Source organism: Adiantum capillus-veneris, chromosome 7 (assembly GCF_014529385.1).
Source record: "Adiantum capillus-veneris isolate H3 chromosome 7, ASM1452938v2, whole genome shotgun sequence".
Classification (NCBI taxonomy): Eukaryota; Viridiplantae; Streptophyta; class Polypodiopsida; order Polypodiales; family Pteridaceae; genus Adiantum; species Adiantum capillus-veneris.
In genome coordinates, this window is record NC_140937.1 from 168,913,760 (window position 1) to 168,925,647 (window position 11,888).

The following is an 11,888-nucleotide window of genomic DNA, read 5'->3' on the forward strand; positions in this document are numbered from 1 at the left end:
TCCTGTGAGCTTACATTATTTTCTCTAGTACATGACAGCAACGGCTGAACAGAATCTTCCACAAACACTACATCCCGTGAAACTAGAATACGATTTTTTTGCGGATGATACAACCTATAACCTTTTCTTTCAGCACTATAACCAACAAAAATACATTTGACAGCCGTATCATCCAATTTTCTACGTTGTGTTTGTGGCACCAAAGCATATGCCAAACAACCAAAAACACGCATGTGCTCAATAGAAGGCTTTCTATCATGCCATGCTTCATATGGAGTAATAGACTGCAAGGCTTTCGTAGGACACCTGTTAAGTACATAAGTGGCACACATGATGGCCTCAAGCCAAAAAGAATGCGGCAAAGCTTGACTTTTGACCATACATCGTGCCATTTTCTTGAGTGACCTGTTTTTGCTCTCAGCAACACCATTTTGCTGAGGTGTATAAGGCATTGTACATTGGTGTTTTATCCCACGACTAGCCACAAATGCATTAAATTCATGAGACATATACTCCCCCCCTCGATCGGAACGGAGGGTGCCCATAGTACATTTCCAGATATTTTCAGCCATAGCCAGAAATTGTTTGAAGCACATAAAAACTTCGGACTTCGCTTTAAGCTGAAATACCCATGCATGCCTGGAGTAATCATGAATGAAAGTCACGAAGTACACGTAATTGCCCAAGGATGGAGTTTGCATGGGCCCACAAACATCACTATGCACAAGCTGCAACCTGCCTGCGGCCCGAACTGAACCATCCTATGGAAACTTAGAACGCTGCATCTTACCCAATATATAGCCTTCACAAACATGTTTGACTGGTGCTTCAAGAGACGGCAAAGAAGAAACCATATCAGATTTCTGCAAACGCAGCAAACTGGCAAAATTTAGATGACCAAAACGTGCTTGCCAAAGTTTTGCATTTGAAATAGCCCTTGAATCTGCAACAGCATTTGCAAAATTTTGGCCACACTTGTCATACAAAGTGAGCTTCTACAGCCCACAGCACAAAAGGCCAGATGCAACAATTTCATCACCAAAAGTGAGATCATGAACTGTACATCTGTCATCCACAAATTTGACTACAAGTCCAAGTCTGGCAAGTGCGGATACAGACAAGAGATTCTTCTTGATCCCAGGTACATAGAGTGCATCAACAAGTGTGAAGGAACTACCATTAGCAGCAATAAGCACAATCTTTTCAATTCCATGAACCGGATAAGAGGCATTGTTGGCACAAGTGACCGAATTCCCATGAGGGACAGACTCAAGAGAGGTAAACAATTCACGATGTGAGGTAATGTGCTTTGTAGCACCACTGTCGAAATACCACACATGTGAATCTGCAGCAACTCACAAGCATGCATCATGGGCAGCAGGATTGTAAGTGCACTTTGCGCTAAAAACCCATTCCGCATTGACATCAGCATCACAGTCTCCTTTCACAGAAGACTCAACAATGGCTGCATTTGTAGTGGAACCAGCATTTGCAGTGGAACCACCCTCTTTCTTCTTAGCCTCTTTGGCCTTCAACTTAGGACACAACTTGATCAAGTGATCATTAGCTTTACAATAATGGCAACGCATCTTCTTTTTGCCCTTATCACCAGAATTGCCAAACGAAGTGCTGCCAACAGAAGCATTAGGCAGAAGTTTTGCCACTCGTAGCAGAACCATAAGAAGTCACTGCATTGTTGTTACCACCCTTTCTTTGAGAAGCAATAAAAGCCTGTTCAATTGCACGCTGTCTAGTCCTATTTTTTCTGGAAAGTGACTCTTGCAACAGCAATGTGCATAATGCATCAAACTTGACAACTTCAGGATTTCCTTGGGTCATAAGTCTCCTAGTACTAGCAAAAGTCTGGTAAGAATTTGGTCAGGCATCAAGAACAATCTGCACTAGGGAACTATCTGAAATGACTTCACCTACATAAATGAGTTGCTCATTGATATCCTTGCCACATGTATATGGTAACACTCCATTCATTTAGTTTTGAATTCAAGATGCGATTGTTCTCCAATCTCGCCTCGTAGGCTTGCAACATAGTATCTAAATGCTCATTCACCTTTTCCACTAAGTCAGTCGTCGACTTAATGGAAAAGGGTCGAAAGAGTCTTCGACTCTTTTGACCCTTTTTCTTTTTCTTGCTCTCTTGCTCACGTCTAAGCTATTTGTTCCTTCAGGATCTTTGCTTTCATTTTGTCTTGTTTGGCTTTCCATGATTTGAGTCCTAATTGATCCGTTTTCAAATTTGGTTTGTTCAGGAAGTTTCGAATCGTCTGCAACAGGTTGATCTTTTTATGCTTCTTGAGCTTGAGCTCTAGTAAACACTTTGATTGGAATCATTGGCTCAAATTTGGATTCGCTGTTGCACAGTAAAATTCCAATGTCTTTGATGGTGGCGTTTCCCAGGTTATCAAGATTGTTCATAGAGTTTTGAATCAAGTGATCTCTCCCACACTCTTCATAAAATCCAAAAAAATTTGTCTGCTAACCTTTATGTGGACACTCTCGTGCCCAATGATCGCCTCCACATCCATAGCATGGGCCCTCTTGTCGGCCTGCTGGTGGTGCCCCCGTTGGCTGGCTTGCCCTAGGCGAATATCCCCTAGGCTTGTAGTTCTAGTTCTCTATGAACATGAGCATGTTTCTATCCATCATGAATTGATTTCTAGTAGTTTGAGCTATATATGAAGGTTTCATCACCTCATCAGTGCTAGCCCAAAATGGACTTTCTTCACGGGCATAAGTTACATTCTTTGTCTCCCTCACATGGCTCTTGAATGGTTCCTCATAGTAAACAATTGGTGGCATCATCGGTTGAGTTATGAGTGACTCTTCTGATTGCCCATAACGCACAATGGCCCGATTCTCATGAGGCAAAGGCAGTTGTTGTCCTATGACTGGTTGCAATTTGTCCCCTCGTATTGTGTTGTAGGGTCCGATTTGACACCTTGGAGGTGGTGGCAATTGTTGTACTGCAGATGGTCCATACAACCTTTCCCTTACATAATTTCGGTTATAGAAGCACTCACCAGTGTCATGGTTCGTGTATTTTTTCTCAATGGCACACCACTTCAACAGTCTGGGAGCATTGGCTGCGTGTGCTGCGGCCTCAAATTGGTGTTTTGTATGTAGGCCCGATTCATTCTGTGGACCACTTCTTCTATTAATTGATCTACATTTTGTGTGATTGAAGTAGGAGCACTTTGTTTTGTAGTTGATTCACTAGTGGTAGAAGAGGCCCTGCTTGTGTTTGTCTCTCCGTCTTCAGCTACCTCCCCATATGTTTTGCAATTGTCATCTAGGTACAATGCTTCCCTAGTGACTTGTTCGCATGTTGTGCAGATCTGTAAGTGTAATTCCTTTTTGAGAGTTTTGTTTTCCAAGCCCTTGATAAAGATAACCAATAAGTGATCATCCTATGCTAACCCTCACATCGGACATCTTTCGATGTATTGCTTGAAGCGAAGTAAAGCTTCTTTCACCTTTTTATTTTCTTTTTGTTTGAAAGCATAGATATGAGAAACCGTGTTGTGCTTGATTCCCTTCTTAGAGAATTCCTCGGTGAACTCTTGTAAGAGTTGATCAATGCTCAAGAAATCTCTACTGTTTAGTGGATAAAACCAAGTCAACACCGTTCCCTCCAATGTTAAACCAAATCCCTCGTATTGTGTGTAGAAATCCACTACTTATTTTGCTCGAGGCTTGCTTAAAAATGGAAACATATACGTATGGATCTCCCAATCCACTGTACTTCTTTGGCACACACTTAGACACTTGAGAAGGTCACATTCTTTGAGTTTCTTCTACCATTCTCATCATTCTAGATTCTCCTACCATCACATCTCTTGTCTCGTAACCATTGACGGGTGCTCTAGAAGGGGTTCGGTCAGTCACTCTTTCCTCAGGTTTTACATCCCAACTTTCCGTTCTGATATCTAGCACCCTTGTGTTGTAAATATTGTATGGGGTATCACTACCTCCATGGGTAGACATACGAACCTAGGAATCCAAGGATCCCATTGGTCTCGGCTCAGAGAGACGTTGTCAATTGAATGAATCTCCCACATGACATTTCAGAGGACTTACTCTCGTAGGTTTCAGTCGTGTTGTTTTTGAGACAGTAGGTCTGTGCATGCTAGGGGTGACCTAATATTGATGGAGTGGCCCCCCAAAGTACGTATATCCCTTGATCTTGTTATGGCTCATTGCCGAATACTTCCGACCATACTTGTCTAGAATGACTATTTGCATATCTCTCTCAACTTCAAACGTAAATACATACAAGCATTATGCTCAGTTAGCTCCCTCACATTGGGCTCCTCACACATGTAGTAGAGTGTTTGCTCTCCATTATCATACTTATATAAGCCCACATGTGTATTGTTGGTGTTGACACGAGTAGCCACATTTACTTGTCTAAGCTTGGCATTAGGAATCTCTAGCTTCGACGGCTTCTCCTCAAGCTCTACGTCAACCTTTTCTTTTGTGCCTGTTAATCCCCACTTCTCCACAATAAAGGAATTAAGCACAACTACATACATTTTTCCCTCTTCATTGAAATATCGATCGCCACTATAATCTGCGGGCACTCGAGCTTAAGCTCACTAGACCTCTCTTGGATTTTAACACAGATACCGTCTTTATAGATTTGAGCACCCTGCTCATTTTCAAACTCATATTGCAAGTGTAAAAGTCGATGGTCCTGCTCCTATTTTGTTTTCTTTCTTGAAACTCACGCTTTAGGATCCTGCAACCGTATAGGTGTATGACCTCTCCAAAGAAATATTAGACAGACTTTCCTCCAAGTTTGGCTCTAAGGTAGGTATGGTCCCTTGATTGAAACTACCCTTGGTTGAAATATGGCTTGATTGGTCTCTAATGGTAGGGTTTCTACTTCAAGTGATAAAGTTTGCTTGATCGCACATGCATCAAGAAGATCAAGCTTGCAAAACCCTGACCTGTTACCTTTTATGGTGCATTCAGCCCTCTGATAAAAAGTAACTTGCTGCAACTCTGACTCCCAAAATATGTATAAAAATCACTTGGTGGCTATAGCTTTACAGCCGCCAATTTAGTCAAAATCTAATGGAATCAAAATTTTATCAAAATTTTGACACAAACTCTTATTTTGCTTGCAATATGCACTATCCAAATCCAAATTAAAATTTGAAAACACTACTATGCTATCAGGGACTAGTGCTATCTTTGGTATCAATCTGGGCTATTTCTATGACAGGGGTCATGGATCGCAATCCATATATCCCAGTGTTAGAATCACTTGGAACTTGGCACACATGTCTGTCATTGTCTCCTCATCCCTCATATATGATTTTTAGGTGGATTGATCCCCTTAGGTCTTCCAAAAGTCACTTTGTCAATCTGTTTTTCGGTTTTTGATCTTGATTGACCTTGGCTCTGTTTGAGCCTCTTCTTGAAGTTTTTTGGTACGCTTGTTTTTGGAGAAGTTGTTTGTGCTGGTCTTTGCTACAAGTCTGTAAGGTTACAATTCAAAATCTAGCAAGGAGACATGGATCGCGATCCATGTTCCAACAGATCAGAACCCCAAACTTGGTCAAATGGTTACTTGAAGTCTATGGAGTCTGCCTATCCACTTAGTTTTGGATTTGAACACCTTTCTCCTTGCCAAAAGCACAATTTTGTGGCTGCTTGCAGTTTTTGATCTTCAGCTTTGTATTTTGGTATTTTGGTCAACTTTTTGTTGTTTCTTGCTACGATGAACTTTACAAAAGTTGTTCCAAATGATGTTAACTACCCATTGCCTAAACCTCAGCCTCAGATGCTTCAAGGGGTCATGGATCGCAATCCATGTTTCACCTCATATGGTCATGAAATTTTGTCAATTATATGCCTAGACCCGTAGAGATAAGATTTTCACTTATTTTTGAGTTTGGACACCAAAAAGTCAAAAAGCCTCAATATTTGTTTATTTCCAAGGTTTGTGTACTTTCTAGCTAATTTCTTGATTTGACTAGGTCTTGAGTGTGAATTTTTCACCAAAAGTGTGTATTTGGAGATTTGAAATCCCACAGAACCCTCTGGTATTAGTTTCTATCCAAATTTGTCTCAGGGGGTCATGGATTGCGATCGATGTTCCTGCACTTTTTGGCCTAAAACTTTTTAGTTTCTATCCAAATTGTCTCAGGGGGTCATGGATTGCGATTGATGTTCATGCACTTTTTGGCCTAAAACTTTTCAGGTCAGCTCTCTTCAACTTGTTGAACCCCTTTAACCACTTATTTTTGGGTTTGAATTTTCTTTTAAGCTCAAACCATCATATTTCTAAAATTCAGAGTTTATGGTCTCGACAAACAAAAAAAGGTTTTGGTAGTTTTTTCTCTGATCCTTTTTGCTCAATTTGATGGTTATAGATGTTACATAACTTACTCCTAATTGCAAAATTGTATCCTATGACTAAAAACAACAAAAGGTGCAAAACTGGAAGAAAAACAGAATAGTGAACAATACTTTCAAAGCATCATAGAATACTCAAAATGAAATGATTTTGTATCTCATTCACAACTCCTAATACCTCAAGAGTAGACCTAGCAAGTCCTCGACTTCTAGCCTCTACCAAGCACTAAACCCCGTGTCTAGCTGTATGACTGCTTAAGTGTAAATGAATTGGAAATCAAAATCAAAAGTCTATAAGTAAAAAAATACGACTAGGTCACTAACCACCTAAGGATAGCTCTCCCCGGTAATGGCACCAATGTTAGCGGGTCTCCCCGATGGACATCTATAACATAGCTTTCTGGCACTCACATAATGTCAATACTCAGGGAAGTGACTCGAATGGGGCACGAAGATTCTTTGAGGGTGTCAACTTCGAGAAATAAACCTACGGAATGACAATATCTCTAGCACCTGCAAATCTATCACTCTTGGATCAGACAATCTGCTTATGTCCTATGTCATTGCACTCAAACATTGACACATTTTGACACTTGAATGAAGTCCAAATGCTACGAAACTTTGGGAGGAGGTCCATGACACTTAGGGGCACTAACCTACCAAGTTTGATCTCAATACGATGAGGTACCAAAATCACGATCCATCATGATCAAGGTCCTGTAAACTGCAACTAAACATACCGCCCTAGAGTCTAGGAACACTCTCCTATGGTCGGAATGTCAAAAAACAATCATTAACGTACTCAAAACAGTAGATTTAGGCTACTAACACGTAGTCGTAAACCACATCAGAATTGACAATGAATATACTTGAATGAAAGAGCATAGACAAGGAACACATTGCAAGTTTTGGATTCAAAATGTGATTACTAGAGCTCAAGATATAAGGATTACAAGGTGCATGAGAGTAGCCGCTCTCAGTCGTACACTCCAAAACTCAAAACTTTGATAATGATAAGGGTTCTTTTTCCATTTTACAAAACGAGCTTTATACCTAGAGCTCCTGGCCAGTGGTCAACTTTACAAAGCTCAGACTCATTTGTAAATTATACAACTCCGATGTAGCACAGATAGACTCAAGATGATCTGAATAAAATCAGAGACTCTCACATAATCACAAAGGCTTTCCAAAAAATTAATAGATGTCAAAATTTGGGCTAAAAAATGAAGGGGTCAACTCGAAGGGCGCCGGTGTGGTTGGTTTGACTGTTTTGGTTGCCAAACACTTCCATATTTAACTTCAACCAACTACACCACTTCCTTCTTCATGTGTCCCTTCTGTTCAGTCGTCCTGTGTTTTATTCTTTATACATTCCTCCACCACCTTCTTGTGTTTCCATCTAGTGTGATTGAATTCAATTTCTAGCTCAAATTACCCTCCCCTATGAGTTAACAACAGCCCATTTTGAAGTGTCAGCGACATAGTCCAACTTAGTTAGCAAGAGTTTGGTCCTAGTAAATGTGCATTTGGTTTCATGCAAGGACAAGAAAGCCTTTATATTTTAGTGTTAAATTTGGTCATTACAAAGATCAAGTTGGTCATCATAGAGAGGCCCTCTCAATTTTCAATGAGGAATCTTTAGTTAATAGTTAAATTGGTCAACTCACATAACCCCCTTCCCCCCCTTCTCTCTCTCTCTCTCTCTCTCTCTCTTTCTCTCTCTCTCTCCCCCTCCCCCCCCCCCCCCCCCCCCCCCCCCCCCCCCCACACACACACACACTCGCCCCATCACCCTCTCCCTACCTACTCCCTCACCCCTAATCACCTACTCATCTCCCTACTCACCAACTCGCCCCCCTACCTGCTAACTCACCCCTACCCACCTACTTGTCCCTACCCACTTACTCGTCATGCTACCCACTGACTCGACCCCTACCCACCTAACAGTCCCCCTACCCATTAACTCGCCCCTCGACCCACCAACTTTCCCCCCTACCCACCTACTCGTCCCCCTATCCACCTACTCATCCCGCTACCCCCACTAACTTGCCCCTACCCACCTACTCGTCCTTACCCACTTAATCATCCCTTCCCACCAGCTTGTCCCCTCCCACCTAATCGCCCCTAATTTCCCCTACTCAACCCTCTCTCAACCCTTAACCCTACCCATAGCCTCTTGCATCCCTACTCATACCCCTCTCTCACACTACCTACGGTTGGCTACACTCAACCTTCTCGTTGAGCAATCTCATGATTTCTCGCCCTTCTCTACCCTCGACCCTATTCAACGATTTCAAGTTACACAATTTTTGTAGCCCAACAGTAGCCCTTCACTTGGTGAATCTCCTATACACAATAGTTCCTAATCAAATGGACAATCAATAGTGACTCGTATTGAGGAAACAGATGCATCGTCACAATCTACACAGGTGCAATGAATACTTTTGTACACGATTGTAAATCAAATGTATGAAAATTTTGTGGCTATTTGGCTATTTTTAGCCTATGTATGCACTGTGAGGAAGGGGATTTGTGTACAACATGTATATAGTGACAGTGCAGGTGTGCAATAATAGACACAAATCGTACAAAAGGAATTTTTTGTAGCATGGCTAGCAAAGCTAGCTATCGCCAAAAACAAGTGCGTGCTTGGAAATTGCAAAAGTTAAATGCATAGGTTATAGCTTCTAGTGAACGTGAGGAAGAAACTAGCTTCGTTTCAAGCCCCAGTGATGAGAGCTACCAGGTTTCTCGGCAATATGAATCAGACACATCTGCTTTCAATGACAAAGACACCCCCCCTACAATTTCTAAGAAACCTTCTAGTGCTTTGATATCAAACCAACTCATGCGTAGAGTCATCTTGCATGTAATTACAGGCGAGAAAAGTCTTAAATTAAAAAATCATTTTCCTTGTTGATTCATTTGCAGCCACGTGACACCACATTGCTAGAGATTTTTTCTCATAGCAAACTTCACACAATGGGTTTAGAAGGATTAGCTATTATTGTTTTCCCAGATGATGTTTTTGTCCAAATGATACATGGCCTTTTGTGTGCTTTTGCAAAGGTTCGAGGGCGCACTCTAAATGCTGACCGGATTGACCATGCAATGGGAATGGTAAATTTTCCATCTTTGCATAGAACAACACGCACGGATTTCGAGCTATCAAAAGAGGCTACTATTCAGGCGTGTCGAGATTTGTTTCAACCATAGTATCCTAAATTTATGTGTAGCAAAGTAGTTTTTAAAGGTGTTTTGTTGTTATCTGTTAGTGCAAAATCAATGTCAACAATGAAAGAAGAATCTACAGTTTCCTACTGCTATATAACATTGTGATGTGTTGTATTGTTTGTTGCATGCAATGCCGTGTGGGTATCACCAAGTACTCTACACTGCTCGGCAATCATGAGCTAATGCTAACCTGATCAAGTGCTATCAGTTTTGTTCGGCTTTCATTGCTATGCACCCCCCATGTTGGCCTATATCATCAACATCCACGTTAGCCTTGTCAAAGTGGATGATTCACGACAATTTCCTTCCAAAGGAAAAAGAGAACCTATTGGCACTGCTACACGTCAATAACAAAAGAAGCAAAAAATTAGGGCCAAAGTGGTGAAAGATATAGCAGAGTCGCTACTTCCTTTCCATTCTTTGAGAGCCACAGTAGGGTGACACACACTACATGCTGCTCTTATTCTACTTCCCTTCCCGGTTCTACAAAGCAGGAGCAGGTAGTTAGCTTTGCCATTCCTGATCCACCCCTTCCTATTACAGTTGTGGACTCTCTCTCCCATGCACCTCTACCTACTCCTATCTTGACTCATGACATAGTTACTACTTCCACCTCTTTATCTCAGAGATACCCCTCCCCGGGGGTCTATGCACAAAATATACAATTTATACTTTTATACAATTTTCAATATACATTAGAGTTGCAGAAGTATTTGCATAGGGGAGGAGTTCTCAATGCCCGACCCTGAGCCACACCGACTTCCACCTTAAAATTTCAACCATGATCCATGAGGGAATCTTAGCTCTTAATCATAAATCGTAATCACACTGAACTAACTCCCACACTTGGAGTTTGACATAACCCCTAAAATCAATCGGAGTTCATACACATGTGACCCTTAAGATGTGATTCTTTCATGCATAAAAAGAGTTTGACCAGCAACTAATCATGATATAAAAATCCAATTTTGACAACATCCAACCATGCAAAGTTGATGCATCGTACATGCACTTCACCTCCCTAGCAGATAGAGCTAGTACTGACCTAGAAAGTGGAAAGCAGTCATAACCATGCATATGAGGCATCCACATCACTCCATGAGTTCCTATATATCATATGATGACATTCCATCACCATAAACATGATGCAAAACAGCTCCGATCTTTAGGTCAACCATAAACCATAACTCCACACATATATGCAAAAAACAAATTTTTGGCATTTTTGGGAGCGTGCAAAATATGCAAATGGAAATATTTGACCTCGAACCAATGCATCAAGCTCAGCTCTATAATATAAGAATATCACTCTATCACATCACTTTACCCAATGGTACTTACACAACAAACGGTAACCCAAAAAGAAAGCCACTTTAATCATGTCTGCCTATGCGGATCGGGATGTTTAACCATATACTCTCATATAAGTTTATGGTCATCTAATAGCTGAAATCAACTCACCAAAACAACCCATAAATCATACATAAACAGCTCGGCTAACTCACGACGTCATATGGTACCCCCCCTTGGTAGCGTCCCTACACGTGTAGGTAAAACATGTTATGGAATGATTAATAACTCGCCTTCCCAAGGTGATAACGGAGACCTAAATACATTTGCCATCAAGTTTCATCAAGCTTTTCAATTGGGTAAGTGGGTTTGCCCATTCGATGAATCTATATAGTGGTTCTCTAAGGAGGCTGGAGTCAACATTGATTGTGCAGTGGACAACAAGCTATTTTTTGACCATATCTCTTAGCTTGTGCATGTTTTTCATATGACACCAAAGAGAGAAAATGTTCTAAATGATGTGTTTTATCTCTGGCATAAAGGGTTCGGGTTGATTCATAGGTTTGTGATTTATGACCAAAACAATGCATAACTCAGCGTGTTAAACATGATGGGATAAACATGGGGCAACCTCATACGTACTCGGTTAATCCATACATGCACTCCTATACGAAAAAACAATCTCCGAGAGAGTGACTACTCAGAAAAACGAGAGAGAGAGAGAGAGAGAGAGAGAGAGAGAGAGAGAGAGAGAGAGATGATGGCTATGGAGTTTAGAAATTCTCACCGTGCTTTAGAATCGATTAGGGGCTATTGAAAGGCTTCTTGCTTTGCCACAAGAGAGCGGTGATGAGAGCTACGTAGAGATATTCATAGGCTCTGTAGCAGCTGGCTGGAGTGAGTCCCGAGCAGAAAACTAGCGCTAGTTCTTGAGCCAGGAATAGCTGCAAGCTTTTGGCAACTTTGCTAAAAAGATGCCTTTG